At 37.4% G+C, this 6,000-nt stretch overlaps 1 long non-coding RNA gene across 1 annotated transcript in view; it reads left to right on the plus strand.

Annotated features, from left to right (window-relative positions):
* Positions 1 to 5,783, plus strand: part of LOC128342089 (uncharacterized) — a 51,368-nt gene extending 45,585 nt beyond the window's left edge. Inside the window, exons 4-5 of the long non-coding RNA XR_008314767.1 lie at positions 601 to 755; positions 1,254 to 5,783. This is a non-coding gene — a long non-coding RNA (uncharacterized LOC128342089). The remainder of the gene's footprint in view (positions 1 to 600; positions 756 to 1,253) is intronic.
* Positions 5,784 to 6,000: the final 217 nt, after the last annotated feature.

A 6,000-nucleotide genomic window follows, 5' to 3' on the forward strand; every position in this document is an offset into this window, starting at 1 on the left:
GGGGGTTTCAATTACTGCAATTGTTTAATTCTTGTTTTAAAATGTTTTTAAATTGTTAATTGTTGTTATATTGTTTTTAATTTTTGTTTTAGCTCTTTATTGTTTTAGTGGTTTGTTTTTAATTGTAAACCGCCCTGAGCCATTTTGGAAGGGTGGTATACAAATCAAATCAAATCAAATGAATAAATAAATACAGATGTAATGGATCTACAGTCAGAGTATGGCCTGCCTGTCTCCAGAATTGGGTCCTATATTTTGTTCTCATAAGAACATAAGAACAGCCCTGCTGGATCAGGCCCAAGGCCCATCAAGTCCAGCATCCTGTTTCACACAGTGGCCCACCAGATGCCTTGGAGGAGCCCACAGGCAAGAGCTGAGGACATGCCCTCTCTCCTGCTGTTGCTCCCCTGCAACTGGTATTTGGAGGTATCTTGCCTCTGAGGCTGGAGGTGGCTTATAGCCCTCAGACTAGTAGCCATTGATAGATGGCTCTATGAATGTATCTAAACCCCTCTTAAAGCCATCTAGGCTGCCAGCAGTCACTACATCCTGTGGCAGAGAATTCCACAAGCTAATTATGTGTTCTCCTCTTTCTGCCAGTTGAATAGGTGAGAGCACGAGTTCATTGTGTAATAGGGCCTAGTCACAGTGAAAAAGAGAGAGGTTGCTTTCCCTCCTCAGTGTTTTTTCTGGAGTTGTGGGGACTGAATCTTCTTGTGTTTGAGTAGCACAATTTGCGCGTTGCTGTTTTCCAGGTAGGTGATGTAATATTGGTTCCTGTTTAGCTGCTATTTGTATTTGTGTTTGCCTTTATGGTATTTGCACTGTACTTGTATTTGATGCCTTGTTAATTTATCTGTTTTATTTTAATGTTTTATATCCCACCATTCACTGTTACAAATCAGGTTTTATTGGTATTGCTACATTTGATATGTGTATGTGTGTGCTTCTGTCTATAGATAAATAGACACACAGTCACATATACATCTATATATGTTATATTTCCTCATTTTCATTTTTTCTTATATTGTTCTACTGAGATTATTATGATTATAACTGAAATGTTCATTAATATGTTTTCTGGACAACTTTCTGTTTTTTGAATATTGTGTACTACTTTAAACACTATTGTGTGTGGGAAAGTTGCATATAGATTAAAATATTTCCTAATACAGACTAATGGGTGAGTGAGATTGAATCTCATAGCTTGCTTATTCTGTATTTATTAATGTTTATTTTCTTTTTCTACCAAGACGGCAGATAGCTGTGGTTCCAGGAACTGTAAAACCAGCCGCCGGCAGACGGTCAGATCATTCACACCATGTCCTTGGACACAAAACAGTCCATTGCAATAAATTCGAAACTGTTTTGTGAAAATGAAGTACTAACAATAGTCTCTTGTTACATCCCCTTTAAAATGTTACCATAAATCAGTGAAGTTCTTGGTTTTGTTTTTTGTTTTTAAAAACCACCATCAGGGATTTGTAAAGCAGACGTAAAACAAGGATCTTAAGGATAGAGAAAGAATGGTCATGCTTCATATACAAAATGAGGTTCTTCATAGCACCTTGCATTGGGATTTTTCTCCTGGATACCTTTTGCTTACATTTCACTTTTAATCAAGATAGTCGAGTGTAACCTGAAATAAGACCTTTCTCTCTTGCTAAACTTAATGATCCTTTTAATATCAGTACAGTTGGATTTCTTCTAGCTATCTCCTGTGTCCCTTCAGCCTTGGAGCATTAAACATGTGATTAAAAAAGACTTTTTGGCATGGTTCACAAATTAACCAAAAGGCGCAGTGAAGCTGTATATTCACCCAGCATGAAATAAAAAAGCTAATCAAAGCAGATTATATTAGATTAGTTTAACCAGGTAAACAATTAGCTAAATTAATGTTATCTGCAACATAGTCTTTCAACATGAACAGCTGAAAACAGAATTTTCTTTGCTCCAACTTGTGATTTTGCTATTACACATATTATTTGTTCCTTTTAAAAAACAAACAAACACCTTTTTATAGACATTTTCAACATAAAGCATTTTTGTAATAAGAATGTCAATTGTTCTGAAACTTACTGCATATTTGGGGCTGACCTGGATTTCATTCAGGCAAGATCTGTAGTCAGAACAATTGAAGCATTCAGATGTTCCCTTCCTCAATGAAATTTAAATACTGCTTTCATGAGGGGAGAAAAAAACATGTTGACCTTCAACAATGATTCTTCCCCCCAATCTTTGTTCTCTGTATTCAACTCCGAATGTAAGTTTGCTTTCACCCCATAATATAGATTTTTGTATTCAATAACAATGCTTCATACTGCAGAAATCTATAGGAAAGCATTGTTGCCCTCTTTCCCCCCTCCCCTCCCCCCAGTTCATTCTGAGCATTTTATTTGTTTCAGAAGTTATTTCCACAAACCTCTCTTTTGAAAGGAAGTTTCACACTAATGGCAGACTTGTAGAGTACATGTTTGAACCTGAAAACATTCTGGAAGATCATATGGGAACCTTGCATTGCTATTGTAGTCTTTCAAGCAAGCTTTGGGGGCTTATTGTTCCTTTGCATGCTACTCCTAATCATGTGGCGAGGTGCATGGGCAAGGCATGTTGGTTTTCTTAAAACAACAACAACAACAAAAAACCCCAAGACCCTGTCCATGATATAGCACACAGACAAAGGAAGCTCAAGGGTGAATGTGAAGTTGCTTACAAGAAAGAAGATTTAAGCCATGCAGAACATCCATCTGTGCTGTTAAGGAATTAAGAATGACATTCATTCATTCATTCATTCATTCATTCATTCTCTCTCTCTCTCTCTCTCATGTTTATATACCACCTGATATGTGTATCTCTTGGCAGTGTACACAGTTTAAAACAACACATATAAAAGAGAGTAAAAGCAATTTTCACAGAATCAAAAACTAAAACAATTAACAGTTTAAAATTAGTTTCAGTTAAAAGCCTGAGAAAACAGGTGTGTTTTGAGAGCCTTTCTAAAAGCAGTCAGAGATGGAGATGCTCTTATTTTGACAGGATGCATATTCCAAAGCCCCAAGGCAGCCACAGAGAGGCCTGGTCCCAAGTCGCCACCAAATTTGCTGTTGGCAACCATAACCGGACCTCCCCAGATTATCTTAATAGGTAGCAGGGTTCATGACAATGGAGGAACTCTCTTAAGTATCCGACCCAAGCCATTGAGGGCTTTATAAGTAATAACCAGCACTTATTTCACTCGGAAACATAGCAGCAACCAGTGCAATTCTTTTAAAATCAGTGTTATATGTTCCCTTCGGGTTGTCCCAGAGACCAGTCCGGCTGCCGCATTTTGTACCAATTGTAGTTTCTGGACTATGTACAAAGGCAGCCGCATGTAGAATGCAAGATCTCTGAGCTAAAAGAGAGACTACAGCTAATTCCCTCATACTCAAATCTTTTTTCCAATGAGAATAGATAACAGCCATGTGGACAAAACATCAAAAGTTAAGTTCATGCAAGCTGTTTTTGGAAGATTTGTTACAGGGTTATATGTTGTATTGCTACAAACATGGAACAACTAGCATATGTCTATATCCTGGTTTCTTAAAAAGTACTATTATAGTATGCATGGATGGTTTGATGGATATGTTTCTTTTAGTATTAGGTGTACGAGCTTGTAGACAAAGGAGAAGTGGGTATTTCTGTATGAAGTTGTGTCAAATGTTATAGACTGTAAAAATAAATGTGCCTTATATTTTTATATTGCTGTGCTAAGGGTTGGTAGTGGTAATTTATGTACACTATCAGAAGCTGTTTTATATGTATCAAAGAAATATTTTATGTATACTTACTCATTTAGATCATTTATCATTATCATCTCTTGTAGAGATGTTGGAAACCATATTAACCAGGGATAACATACCTGGTTTCATATGACAGGCACTATTTTAAGAACCACAATTGTTCTTCTATAGTAGTTAGGCCACTGAAGAAGGCCCTTTGGAGGCGGACTTATATGGTTATATTGGATATGGAAGGATACTTCTCTAATTATTCACTTTCTGGTGTTCAGAGACGTCTTACACTCCTACTACTTAGAAGCTTTTAAAGACCCATGCATACTTTTAAATCATAACTTCTCAGACCACTACATCGTGATGAGTTCTTCTTTGGACTATATGAAATAGATTTGGGCATCATCAGCATATTGATTACACCCTGCACCATACCTCCTGATGCTCTCTCCAAGCAGTTTCATGCAGATGTTAAGGAGCATTGGAGATACCAGTAAGAACTTCCAGCATCATCAAATTCGTATAAGGATCTACACAACGAGGATTTTTAAAGTTTGATTGATCTTTACCAGTCTGATTCTAATTCATCATCTCTACCAGTCTAATTCACCATCTCTACCAGTCTGATTCTAATTCATGTAAAACAATAATGTAAAGAATTGAAACTTCAAAAATTACAGATGTATACACCACTAAATGCTAGTAGAAATTAATCAGCATTCTCAATGGGGGCTAGTCTGAAAATTTGAAGCAGCTGTTTATTTCATTACCAGTATCTGAAAGATTCTTTTCCATGCAGTTCTAAACACTTATTCATCATTCAGATGGATGTTTAAAGGCAAATACATATAGAAAGACAGTTTGGAATTTACTAAAACTGATTAATAGCTCTGTGTAGCTCATGGATGGCTAAAGTTATGAATGCCTCTTGGGCAAAGTGAGATTCAGTGGAGCATATCATGTAAAATGTGCAACTCTTTCTTTCACATTACTTCTTGTATTTATTCTTTGGTGTTTTGATTTATCCTTTGTGGTTGCCAATGTGATTTCTAATTAAAATAGAATGGCACAAAAATATTAATTTAGCTACATTAAAATGGCATCAGAGCATCCTGTTTATCTCCATTAACACTGCTACTCCACAGTATAAACACATACATTTCAGTTCTTTTTTCCTATCATATGTTAATGCAAAAATCCAATTACATTTGCAGAGCACTGCCCTATCTTTTCTTTTTTCTTTTTGTTTTTAGGGTAGAAGCAATGATGGAAGCTTGATCTATTGATCTATCTGTCAATGACTTAAGGTCATCTGAGGAGGTCCGTCTCCAGTTAACACTGGTTTGTCTGTTGGCAACTCAGAGTCAGGCCTTCTCCGTAGCTACTCCTGGGCTATGGAATGTACTCTCAGCAGAAATCCACAATTTGAGTTCATTACTGTCTTTCAAGAGAGCCCTTAAAACCTATCTGTTTGGCCTGGCCTTCCAGAGTTTTTAAACTGTTGTAAACAGTTTTAAATGTTTGCCCTGGTTTTCCAGGGTTTTTAACTGTTTGAATGTTTAATTGGTTTTATTCTGTTTTTATAGTTTTGATTTTAATAGTTAACTGGTTCTATTTTTAAAAAAATTCTCTTGTAAACTGCCCTGAGGCATTTTGGAAGGGTGGTATATAAATTGAATAAATAAATAAATAAATGACTGTCAAATGATGGCTAAATTTTGTCAAATAATGGTAAAAGTTTAAAAGCAATCTTTTTTTATTCTTAGAATAATGCTTCTTATTCTTAGAATAACCACAAACAGAGAGTTATGCTAATGACTTTACTGAGCACTCTGCCAGGACACAAGGAGGTCCTTGTTCCAACAGCGAATACATTAGATTTGGTAGTAATCCTGACTAGGAGTGTGCAAGCCGGCTCGATATGAGCTGGGCTCAATGGATTCAGGGTTGAACCAGACCAGCCTCGGCCTATCCGAGTTCTAACTGAACCAGGCTCGGTTCGAGCTGAGCCAGCCTGGAGCTATACCAGTGAGGATTTCCCCACCTGGTGGTCCATGGCTGCCAACAGCTCATCTGCTTTGTGGTCAATGTCCAGCACCTCCGCATGTGGCAGAGTTCACCTTTGCTTTGCTGCATGGGGGCGGGGCTGACCATGCCATCAGCAACACATGTCCTCTTGCTCTCCTGCCCCCACCAGTGTGCTGTGAGGGACAGGAAAGCAGTGTGC

The sequence above is a fragment of the Hemicordylus capensis genome, chromosome 2, assembly GCF_027244095.1.
Source record: "Hemicordylus capensis ecotype Gifberg chromosome 2, rHemCap1.1.pri, whole genome shotgun sequence".
Classification (NCBI taxonomy): Eukaryota; Metazoa; Chordata; class Lepidosauria; order Squamata; family Cordylidae; genus Hemicordylus; species Hemicordylus capensis.